The sequence below is a fragment of the Cetorhinus maximus genome, chromosome 6 (assembly GCF_964194155.1).
Source record: "Cetorhinus maximus chromosome 6, sCetMax3.hap1.1, whole genome shotgun sequence".
NCBI classification, from domain to species: Eukaryota; Metazoa; Chordata; class Chondrichthyes; order Lamniformes; family Cetorhinidae; genus Cetorhinus; species Cetorhinus maximus.
The window spans coordinates 37874067-37886345 of record NC_135884.1 but is presented as its reverse complement, the minus strand read 5'-3'; the positions used below and the strand labels follow the sequence as shown (position 1 = coordinate 37886345).

Below are 12279 nucleotides of genomic sequence, written 5' to 3'. Positions count from 1 at the left end.
TGTTGATCACGCAAAGCTTCCAGGCCAGCTGTTTCCAATTCATCTAAATCCCCCTCGCACACATACACACAGAGAACCTATCCACTATTAACCTAACTTTACAATAAATCGCAATAATATTATGAGAATTATTATATTTTCATGACAACAGCCACAGTACGCTGATGGTGGACTGAGTGAATGTTAAGGTGGTGGATGGGATGTCGACCAAGAAGACTGCTTTGCCCTGGATGGTATTGGCCTCCTTGGGTGTTTTTGCAAATGCACCAGACAATCCAAACAAGTGGACAGTATTCATTAAATTTCACAAATGAGAGAATGGGAGATGTTTTCTCGGTGAGGATTATGCTTTTTAGGGTATTCATTGTGTTTACATGTTCCTGTACATGAGGAAAAACACTAAATTCACCAATCTTGTTTGGTTCAATGCCTTCAAACTCTCGAGCACAATCAATAAAACCCTGTAAATCAATGATATACAAACATACGAATAAGGAGCAGGAATAGGCCACTCCTAGCCTGCCCCGCCATTCAATAAGATCATGGCTGATCTGAATGTAACCTCAATCCCACATTCCTGCCTACCCCCGATAACCTTTCACCCCCTTGTTAATCAAGAACCTGTCTAGCGATAGCAGTGCAACTAACTTCTTTGTTGGTTCGACTTGCCCTTGCACATTTAGGTGTTTAAATGCCTTGCAGATCAAATTGCTGAAAGTACAAACTGATAATATTATGGTGAGGGAAGCAAGGCATTTGTGACCTGAGTGAGCAGGGAAACCAACCAATCAGATTGAAGAATTGTGAAATTAACAGCTCAAGGACTGAGAGGAAATGTAATTAGAATGGATGAATTCAATGTCAAATAATGTCACGAGAAATAAAGAGAGGGAAAGTAACGTTGGAGTAAGGTGGAAAAAGACAGGAGAAATGAAAATTCTTTTTAAAGTTCTACACTTTCATCATCACCAATAACAATTAAAATCCGAAGGAATGAGAGTCCAAATTTGTAATAGTTAATTTTTAGTGCCAGAGAGGTTAGCAATAATTAACACTTACCACTTTGTTAAAAGGGTACTTATAGTGGAATTGACAAGACTTCACTTTCTGTGGTGAGTTTAGTCCATTAGCACACAAACACAGCAACTTCACACTATTCAATGCATATCAATGGTGTGCCAATGGCAAGATGCCATTTTTATGAAGCTAACACCGGAGCAGTGCGACTCAGACCACAGTTTTTGGATATTTTGATTTTAACCACACATATGTACCTCACCTAGAGTTACTATATCATTTTTGCATATATAACAGAGAGCATCAACAGTTTGACAAAAAAAATTTGGGACATCAATTCAAAATTCAACCAGTTGATAAACCTAGGTTATCTTACGAAGGAGCCTCTTGCTCCCTCTTCTGGAGGAGAATGACATTGCATGCTGGTGACATTGCATCTCTGGAACCTAAATCAGATCACTGATTTTCTTTTACTTGGTTAAAGTGTTGGTGCAGTTTATGTTCCACAATATAATATTTAGCTCTTTAGGCAAAATTTATACTCAGTCATTATATGTAAGGCTTGGATTAACAGTGTTCTTTCACCACAGTAACTTGTATTCATCTTTAGCCTAAACTAGTGAATGATCCTATATGAAGTTCAGGCAACTTTAACCCCAATCCTGGTAGGTGTAGCCCACAGTACAACATTGCCTGTAGAGTGGTACTAAATTCACAATTTTGATTAGAAAACCCATAAATAAAAAAATGTTTATAAATGCCAGAATCTTGAAACAAAAACAAATAAAGCTGAAAACACAACATGGAACAGTCACCATTCGCAAAAGCTACAAATAATTTGTCTTCAAAGTTTGTAATCTTAAAACAAACTTGTTAATAGAATCAATACAGGGGAAGGGATGAGGACATGTAGACCGAAGATAGGGAGGATGTATTATTGGATTATTTGTTAATTTAACAGATCATGTGAATCAAGCAATGGAAAGAAGTATTAAAAAATGTAAAGAAACAGGATGTGCAAATGGCTAAAAGGGGTGAAAGGCCTAAGGAAAAGACAAGAATTTGGGGAAAAATAGGAATTGAATATGAAAGTAAACCAAATTAGATTGGGACCATGGGTCTGCCTGGTATGGGGAATAGCAAAATTTCAGTTGGTGCACTGGAAGGTAGGAACTGAGCTTAAACTAAGTGCCTCCTCACAAGAAAAGAATTATACCCAACCGCCCTCAGAGTTATTGGCAAAGGTGTGGTAAATGCAGTTGTAAGGGAGGAGTTTGAGAAGTAGCACATTTTAATGGGGGAGGGAGGCATTGTATAGGAAGGGAAATTAATAAGGAGTAAACTATCACACTATGTTTGCAACTGGTTCCAAATGTTTCATTTCAATTTTTTTTTACTTGCAGTTTGTTGAAAAGAATTTCTGGAATTTTGTTTCAGTTAGTTGTTTTCCTTTTTTTTGGCTAAGATGTAGGCTGTTTTCTGTGTTCCATTTCATTTGCACACCAGTCTGAGTGTTTGAGTTTCACATTTATATAAGGTTAACCGGCATCTTGATATTAAAAAAAGGTAATGGGTTTGAAAAATATGTTAATCTGGATGTAACAAAATATTTCACATTTCATATCAGAGCAAAGCCTATGCATTTTTAATTTCTGTGTATGTTTTGAGTTTGCTGTATTTAGGTTGGAGTTAGTCAGAGTGGCTGGACACAATTAAAAACTCAGAGTGGGAATGTACTAATATATTAATACTGTATTTACAACTTTATCCATGTGCTGGCTCTGAGGTAAATACTCATTTGTTTCATGTGAGATCTTATAACTACTACAACAGCAACTTGCATTTATATGACACCTTTAATATAGTGAAATGTCCCAGGCACTTCCCAGAAGTGTTACCAGACAAAATTGGACACTAAACCACATAAGGAGATGTTATGACAGGTCACTAAAAGCTTGGTCAAAGAGGTAGGCTTTAAGAAGCATCTTAAAGGAGGAGAGAGAGTTACTGAGGTTTAGGGTGTGAATTTCAGAGCTTGGGGCTTAGGTTGCTGAAGGCATGGCCTCCAATGCTGGAGTAATGAAAATCAGAGATGAGCAAGAGGCCAAAACTTGCAAGCCAGAGATTTCGGAGGGCTGTGAGACTGGTGGAAGTTATAAAAATCAGGAGGTGGTGACGCTATGGAGGGAAACAAAGATGAGAATTTTAAAATCAATGTGTTGCCTGAGTGTGAGCAAGGTAGATAAAGCTATCTCTGATCACTTCCTTGTATCACTCTCTACCCACATCCCCATTCCTTGCCCCAAATGTATCTTCTCCTGTACCCACTCCTGGAAGAAACTGTTTCCCTAATTCACAAACAACTGTTTAGCTTTTGGTCCTCCATTCACCACAACATTTCTGCAGCTATGGATTTGCTCAAGGACACCCTCACTTAACTTTGCCCAAATGGCCAATAAAACCATTACTCTTTCTGATCCTGACCATTCCCCGAATACACTCGTCATCTCTGGTTACTTAAGTTCAAGGGATGTAGACTTGAAAGGATATGATGGATTACTGGTTTAGCCATCCATCACCAGATCGGAACTTCTTTCTGATGAAGGGCAAGATCATCCAATTAGTTGCTTGTGCCACTTCCTTCCTTTCAAATAGCCTACTGGGCCAAACTTCCCCTAAAGCTCCCCCCGGCCTAGCCCTGAAATCGCAATTTTCTCTACTTTCTCTCCTATCTCCCGTCATGCCCTCTCCAAGCTCATCATGTCCATGAGAACCACTGCCTATTCCCTTCACCCTATTCCCACTAATCTGCTAACCCCCAATTTCTCCTCCAGGTCACGATGTGAACTGATATTGTTAACAGTTCTCTTTCTTCAGGTGATGTCATCTATCCTTTAAATCTGCTGTCATCAACCCTCTCCTCAAAAAAGTCAACCCTTGACTCCACCATTCTTGCAAACTACAGGCACAAATCCAAACTCCCATTCCTCTCCAAAGTCCTTGAATATGCTGTTGCCTCCCAAAACCATGCAATCTTTCCCAGAACTCCATGTTTGAATCAGTCTAATTGAATTTCTGTTACTGCCATAATACCATAATGGCTCTTAATAAAGGTATAAGTGACATGTTATGTGAACTGTGAAAATCTCATCCCTCCTGGCCTGTCTGCAGCCTTTGAAATGGTTGAACACACCATCCTCCTTCAATGCAGCTACCATCCAGCTGGGTGGAACTGCACTCTCCTTATTCCATTCTTATCTATCTAATTGTAGCTGGATTATTACTTGCAGTAGCTTCTCTTCTACTCCTGTAGTTATAGCTCTGGTGTCTCCCCAAGTATTTATCATTGGTCCCCTCCTATTTCTCATATGTGCTGCCCCTCGGCCACATTATCCAAAAGTACAGTGTTAGTTTTCACATATATGCAGAGGACGCTTCACTCAACTCCTCCATTGTTGCTAAATCATCAGACTGCTTATCAGACAAATATTCGGAAGATAGAAGCCATTGTCTTGGATCCCTACTGCAAACTCTGTTCCCTCGAGACAGTGTGTAGTGGTAATGTCACAGAACTACTAATCTAATTGCGATTTCAGGGCTAGGCCGAGGGGAGCTTTAGGGGAAGTTTGGCCCAGTGGGCTATTTGAAAGGAAGGAAGTGGCACAACCAGGCTAATGCTCTCGTGTTCACAGGTTCTAACTTCACCACGGCAGCTGGTGAAATTTGAATTAAGTTATTAAAATCTGGAATGGAAAGCTAGTTTCTATGATGGTGGTCACGAAACTCATCAATTGTTGTAAAAACCCATCTGGTTCACTCATGTCCTTGAAGGAAGAAAATCTGCCATCCTTACCTGGTTTAGCCTCCATGTGACTCCAGATCCACAGTAATGTGGTTGACTTTTAACTACCCTCTAAAATGGCCTAGAAAGTTACTCAGTTCAGGGATGGGCAACAAATGCTGGCCTTGCCAATGACATTCAGATCCCATGAAACAATAAATAAAAAAAAAACAACTCCATCCCTCTCTGTGGCAACTGCCTGAGATTAATCTGGATTGTTCACAACCTTGTTTTCATATTTGATCCCAAAGTGAACTTCCGACTAGATATACGTGTCACCTTTAAGACAGCTTGTTTCCACAGCTGTAAGATCATCTGACTTTGCCCCATCTCAGCTCATCAGCTGCTAAAATTCTCATTCATGCCTTTGTTACCTCTAAACTTAGCCATTCCAATGTCCTCCTGGCAGGTCTCCCACATTCTACCCTCTAACCTTCAGTTCATCCAAAACTCTGCTGACTCTGTCCTTACTTGCACCAAGTCTAGGTTCAACTATCGCCCCTATGTTCACTGACCTACGTTGGCTTCTGTGAAGCAACATTTTCAATTTAAAATTCTCAGCCTTGTTTTCAAATCCCTCTAAGGCCCCACCCCTCCGTATCTCTGTAATCTCCTCCAGCCCCAAAAGCCTCCAAGATATCAGCACTCCTCTAATTCTGGGTATCCCGATTTTAATTGCTCCAGCATTGGTTGCTGTGCCTTCAGCTACCTATACCCTATGCTCTGGAATTCCCTCCTTAAACTTCCCTAAATCTCTTCTTTCTTTCAGACATTTATTAAAACTCACATCTTTAACCAAACTTTTGACCATCTGACCTAATTTTGCCTTATGTGGCTTGGCGTCTAAGTTTCTTTATGCTTTTGCCTCCTGTGAAGTGCCTTGCGGCATTTTATCAGGTTAAAGGAACTATGTAAGTTGTTGTTGTAGATCACTGACCACATGTTGATGGGTGAATGGGATTTGGTGCCAGATAGGATACAAGCAGCAGAGATTTGGATGAATTCAGCTTTAGGGGGGTGGAGGCCAGCCAGGAGAGCATTTGAACAGTTGAATCTGGAGATAATAAAGGCATGGATTAAGGTTTCAGCAGCAGATGAACTGAGACAGGGGTAGATGGGTGGTGTTGTGGAGGTGGAAATAGATGGTCTTGATGTAGAGGACATTGGGCCGGAAGCTCAGCTCATGGTCAAAAAGGATGCTGCAGTTGCAAACAGTGGGGAAAATTTCACACAGTGGCCAGGGAGAGGGACGGAGTCAAAGAATCATAGTTACAGCACAGAAAGAGGCCATTCACTCCATTGTGTCCATGCCAGCTCTCTGCAAGAGCAACTGAGGTAGTCCCACTCCCCCACCCTTTCCCTGTAGCCCTGCAAATGTTTTCTTTACAAATGTAATTATATATAAGATAATTACCCAATTCCCTTTTGAAAGCCACAATTTTGTTGACTGGCAATGGCTTCAGTCTTCCCACTATTTAATTAGAAGAAACGTCAGGCAAGCAGCATGACACATGTGGTGGAATTTTAGGATAACAGAAATGCATGCAGTGGGTGGGGGCTGTATGGATCGGGAACATGTTTGTAATTGAAGCAGGTTTTGCCATGGCTCTTTTACTCAGTCTCAGCATGAGTATCCCACTTCCAGGCTCTCTGACCAATGACAGAGGGCTGCAAAATTATGCACAACATCTATCAAGGAAATGATTTCTAGTTAAAGGGGTCAGAATGGTTAAATATTGATTGCTTCCTGAAGCTTCAGTGACTGCAGGTATGGAAATGAGACATGGGAATGCTTCCGCTGCCAACTCACACTCACCCTCATCTTTGTGCTATTTCCCAACCTTGCCCACTCATCCCCAACAAATGTTGTTCTTCCCTGTTCTCCACTCAATTCATTTCTTACGTTGAACTCTCTGCTTTCTCTCCTGGCAGAAGAGAATGCAGAACTCCAGAGAGGGGTGGACAACTGGAGGCTGGACCACCTTGACAGCCACTGGCAATGCATGCCCATGGTCCACTGGGAAAGAGGTCATGCTCCAGGATGCTGAAGATATCAGCAATGACCTGCTATGAAAGTCTGAGCCTCCTGAGGCTCACACGTTGAGAGAGCAGATCTTCTGCTTGTGAACCCTGAGCGGGGGTTCCTGCCTCTCCTGAGCTGGATTGTCCAGCCCCTCTGATGTATCTGGTGGCATGTGGCGAGGAGAAGGTAACTGGTGCTGTTGTTGCTGGTAACCCTGGTACTGTTGCTTGTGCCTCTTCTTCCTCATGAAAGGTCTAAGGTAAAGCTGCATAAGCTGCTCCCATGGGGAGATGGTGATGTAGTGGTAATGTTGCTGGACTAGTAATCCAGAGGCCCAATTTAATTCTCAGGGGTCACAGATTAAAATTCCACCACAGCAGCTGGTGGAATTTAAATTCAGTTAATAAAATCTGGAATTGAAAGCTAGTCTCAGTAATGGTGACCATGACAGCTAACACTGATTGTTGTAAAAACCCATCTCTAATGTCCTTTAGGGAAGCAAATCTGCTGTCCTTACCTGGTCTGGCCTACATGTGACTCCAGACCCACAGCAATGTAGTTGACTCTTAACTGCCCTCTTAAACGACCTAGCAAGCCACTCAGTTCAAGGACAATTAGGGATGGGCAACAAATGCTGGCCTTGTCAGCGACATCCACATCCCATGAAAGAATACATTTTTTAAAATGCTGCAGTGAAGGCTGACAGCAGGAAAGTACATATCAAAGTCTTTGATGTGTAATGTAGGTGAAATGACTTCCGAGGAGTTGAAAATCACCTATTAAGCAGTAAAAGCCCATACTCAAAGGAAGTGTTGTGAGCACCAGCCTCTCGTCTAGGCAGGGATGCAGCTATTCAGTTTCTCTTTGAAGGCTCCTCAGCCAGTCAATTTCCCTGAACAAGCACCTTCTTCTGTGCTCTTGCCTGGTTGAGCCTGGCAAATTCCACACAGTTTGAGGAAACCTGTACCCTGGCTGTGTAAATTCTGGATTAACTCTCGAGTTAACTGGGGATTCAAATATTTTCGTAACCGACCTGACAGCTCCAGGGGGAATTTCTGCTTGTCTGGAACCCTCTTGGTTTATATTGAAAATTGAACAGGATTTCCAACTCAATGACACTTTTTGGGCTTTAACACTCCCCCACCACTTGGTAGTTAAGATTCTGCGCAAGGAGTTATGTGAAATACCTATTCAATTCGAATTGCTGTGCTCCCAGACCGCTAGACTGTCTAAGATCATCAAAAGAAAAGTGGAAAGTTCCATGGAGAATTGATCAGAATTTTGTGAGACACAGGGGGTGGGATTTTCCATACCCGCCCGCCGCGAGGATCTTCCGGTCCCGCTCAACTCAACTCAACGGACTTCTGGCTGGGACGGCACTGCGCCCACGGCGGGTCCCGCCCACAATGGGGCCGGAAAATCCCGGCCATTATGTAATTCTTATTTTTACCACAAGTATTTCTGAAGGCTCACATAACATATTCAAAAAGGAATTATACCTTCAGTTAAAACAATGCCAATTTCTGCATTTTCCTTGTTATTGTTTACCTCCTGATTTAAATCAATTTGTAGGTTTTAGCCCACACCACGGTCTGCCTGTGTCTTTATTTTCAGGAGGCTAGCAGATCATGAAAGGGCTTGGGATCAATCCAGTAAACTGACGATCTTAACAAAGGCTTTTGTTCAATTTCTAGACATGTTACATAACCAGATAAAGCCTATATAAATTCACAATGAAGTTCATAGGGATTGAATGTTCGCTTATGGCAATGGTCTTTGGCACTGAGCGCAAGGAAAATAACAGAATAAAAAGACAAACGTGTAACACCCAAGAATTTTCATATTAAGCACCACCTTGTATGATTCCTTGGTGATGAATTAGCTGATTGCTGCCATGGTGGCAGTGGGGAAAATATGAGTCCTAAATTGTGGAAAACAAGATATTGGCCGGGATTTTCTGGCCCCGTTGTGGGTGGGACCCAGCGCGGGCGAGGCGGCGCCCCAGCCAGAAGTCCATTGACTTGCAGCAGGACCAGAAGATCCCGGCAGCGGGCGGGTGTGAAAAATCCCGCCCATTATTTTTGTTTGCTACATCTCATTGCTATGCACTAACCTACATGGAAAGTGAGCACATCTATCGTCTTAATTGCTTCACTGGCAGTGATGTTAACTACATGACATAATTAAAGCTATATTTTTTCTCAAATCAAACTGCTTCTGATAAAGTCAAAAACTACGTACATTCTGTAGAATATCTGGAAGTTTAAATTGGGCTCAGTCTCCACATGTACGCTGAGAACACCTAGCTCTACCTCACCACTATCTCTATGTTGTCAGATGGCTTGCCTGGATGACCCGCAATTTCCTCTAGTGAATCACAGGAAAGACCAAAGTTATTTTCTTCAGTCCCTGCAACAAACAAATCACCACTGGTTCTATCGCTCTCCCTGGCCACCATTTCTGGCTGAACCTCAGCGTCCCACTTGGTCCTGAGCTAAGTTTCTGATCCAATATTCTCTTCATCACAAAGACTGCACCAATAACATTTATGTGTGCACCCGTGCCACAGTTTATCTATCTGAAAATCTCAACCATCTTTTGTTAGCTCCAGATTTACCTTTTTTCCTGCATTTGACTGCCTTTCCACTTTCCACCCCCCATAAATTTGAGCTCATCCAAAATTCTAACCTGCACCAGGTCCTGCTTACCACTTATCCCTGTTCTCACTGATGTACATTGGCTCCTAGTGTACCACTGCCTCAATTTTTAAAATTTACATTCTAGTGTTCAAATCTCTCAATAGAATTGTCTGTCACTATCTCTGTCGCCTTTTCTAGCTGTACAATACTGCAAAAGCTGTGCATTTCTCTAACTCTTGTCTCTTGCGGCATACCCCGACTTCTCTTTGTCACTGTGCCTTCAGCCATCTTAAGATCTTAAGCTCTGTCATTCCCTCCCTAAACCTCTTTTTTCCTCCTTCATTCTGTCCACCTTAAAGACCTGTCAATTTTTGTCCAATTATGTTCCTGTGAAGCATCTTGGGATGTTTCCCCAAGCATCCTGTGGTTGGAATTTTAAATGCCTATGATGTACAGTTTAGATATGGTTCCCAATGCCTTATAATAATGCATGTCTGCTTTAAATGCAGTATTACAATTTCACTAATTTCATGTGTGCAGTGCTGAACTTGCCAGAATTTATTGCCCATCCCAATTACACCCAAGAAAATGATAGTGAGCCACCTTCTTGTACCACTGCAGTCTGTGTGGTGTAGGTATACCCACAATGCTGCTAGGGAGGGAGTTCCAGGATCCAGAATCAGCATTGATGAAGGAATAACAATATATTTCCAAGACAGGATGGTATGTGACTTAGAGGGAAACTTGCAAGTGGCGGTGTTCCCATGTGCTTGCTGCCCTTGTTCTAGGTAGTAGAGGTGTGTTTAAAAGATGCTGTCAAAGGCAAGTTGCTGCAGTGCATCTTGTAAATGGTACATACTCTGCAGCCACAATGCACTAGTGGTGGAGGGAGTGAATGTTTAAAGTGTCGATCAAGTGGACTACTTTGTCCTCAATGATGTTGAACTGCTTGAGTGTTGTTGGAACTGCACTCATCCAGGTAAGTGGAGAGTACTCCATCACGTTCCCGACTTGTACCTTGTAGATGGTGGAAAGACTTTGGAAAGTCAGGTGGTGAGTTATTCTCTGCGTAATACCCAGCCTTGGACCTGCTCTTGTAGCCACAGTAAATACATTGTATTAATCTCCATCAGCATATGGAACATGCATGTTTTTATTGATATATAATATGTATAGTACAATGTCTGTTTTTCTTTTACTTTTAGTTGTCAAGTTTTCAAAGCAGTTTGGGCCCATTGAGAGTCATCCCTAAGGTAAGAATATTTATTGCTTTGGGTTGACAATAACATTGTTTTGCAGTATTGATTTTCTCTCATTCTGGGTTCTGTGTATTTTGATTAAAGAGACGTGAGTCAGGAACGTCTACATGCCTGTCTGTTTCTGCACAACAAGAGCAGTGTTCAACAGTACAAGTGATTAGAATAGATAAAACTTCTTTTTTAAAAAATGGCTGATTCTAATGGCTGATTTCTGAATTACCAATCATGTGTTCAAACCACTTTTGCAGATTATAGCAGTTCATTTTCTATTAAATATTGTGGTTCAACATGTCAACAGTAAATATTTCACCTGTTTCCAATAAGATGTTCATAGAATCTTCGAATGATACAGCACAGAAGGAGGCTACTTGACTCATTATGCCTGTGCGATCTCTTTAGTAGAGCTTTCCAATTAACCCCACTTTCGGGTGTCCATGATCTGATAATATCTTTCCCTAAATGTTAACAAAGGAGATATTGGCCAGTTGCCCATTTATTCTTGATAGTTCTTAAATAGAAAATACTAGGAGCAGAAAGTTCAACAATAATGTGCAGCTAGTTAACTCTTTGTGGAAACAAAATGTGGATAGTTTACACTGAAAACATTGCATATAGCTGAGGTGCGAAAGGTCATATTTGTGCTGCGATTGCATAAAACCTGCAACGGTTTGATCAAATGTGTCAGTATTTAATTTCAAATAGAATTGTTGATTTATTGCTCTGTTTTATCACAATTTTGTCTTTTGGATCTCAGCTCATTATTGCCGCACAATTGTTCTAATTATAATGGTTTGCTTCCAGATCTCTTTTGTACAACTTTATGACTGATAAAGGGGGATCTGAGAGCAGCCATGGGATTGCTCTCACTTAGGTTCATTTTATTCCTCTTTATAGGGATGTGCCTGGCTTCCATAGTTTGTTTCCACAATGCTACACATCTGAGATTGGAGCTCACTGTGTGGGAAACCATGGGTATAAACCCAGTTACCATTCTATGGCACTGTATGTGGATCATATAGTATAACCTTTACATCAACACATTCACATTATGATACATAATAGACCATATTTGTTTGTAATGTGCACTATACCACATATTGTATACCTGCTTTTAAATAATTAAAACAAGTCTTTAAGCTCCTGGTACCTTGCAGCATTCCTTCCCAGACCTAGGTGCTCATTCAATTGGCAGTTGAATTGTTTGCTAGTTTATATTATACCTTTGATCCTTATCATGAAGTGACTACCTTCACTTGGCACCTGTCCTAACACTGGCTGAAATTAACTCACTGTGTGAATTACATATCAAAACAAGGTACTACTACAAATATGTAGTTCAGAAGGTTGTGGGTTCATGTCCCACTCCCGGAAACCAAGAACTGTGAATGTACTCGAAAGAGTTACAAATATGTAGTGACTTTCAGTAATGTGCCAAACTGCTGTACCATTGGAATGCAGCGTAAGGCAACTGAGATGCTTGGACATTACACCTTGTTCCTT

General features: G+C 41.4%; 1 protein-coding gene across 4 annotated transcripts in view; it reads left to right on the top strand.

Annotated features, from left to right (window-relative positions):
* The window catches only part of fhit (fragile histidine triad diadenosine triphosphatase), a 1241405-nt gene that overhangs the window by 65182 nt on the left and 1163944 nt on the right, over positions 1–12279 (top strand). For all 4 annotated transcript variants that reach the window (XM_078543628.1, XM_078543627.1, XM_078543626.1 and 1 more), the window contains one exon: positions 10726–10773. The gene's annotated coding sequence lies outside the window, so the exon portion shown is untranslated. The remainder of the gene's footprint in view (positions 1–10725; positions 10774–12279) is intronic.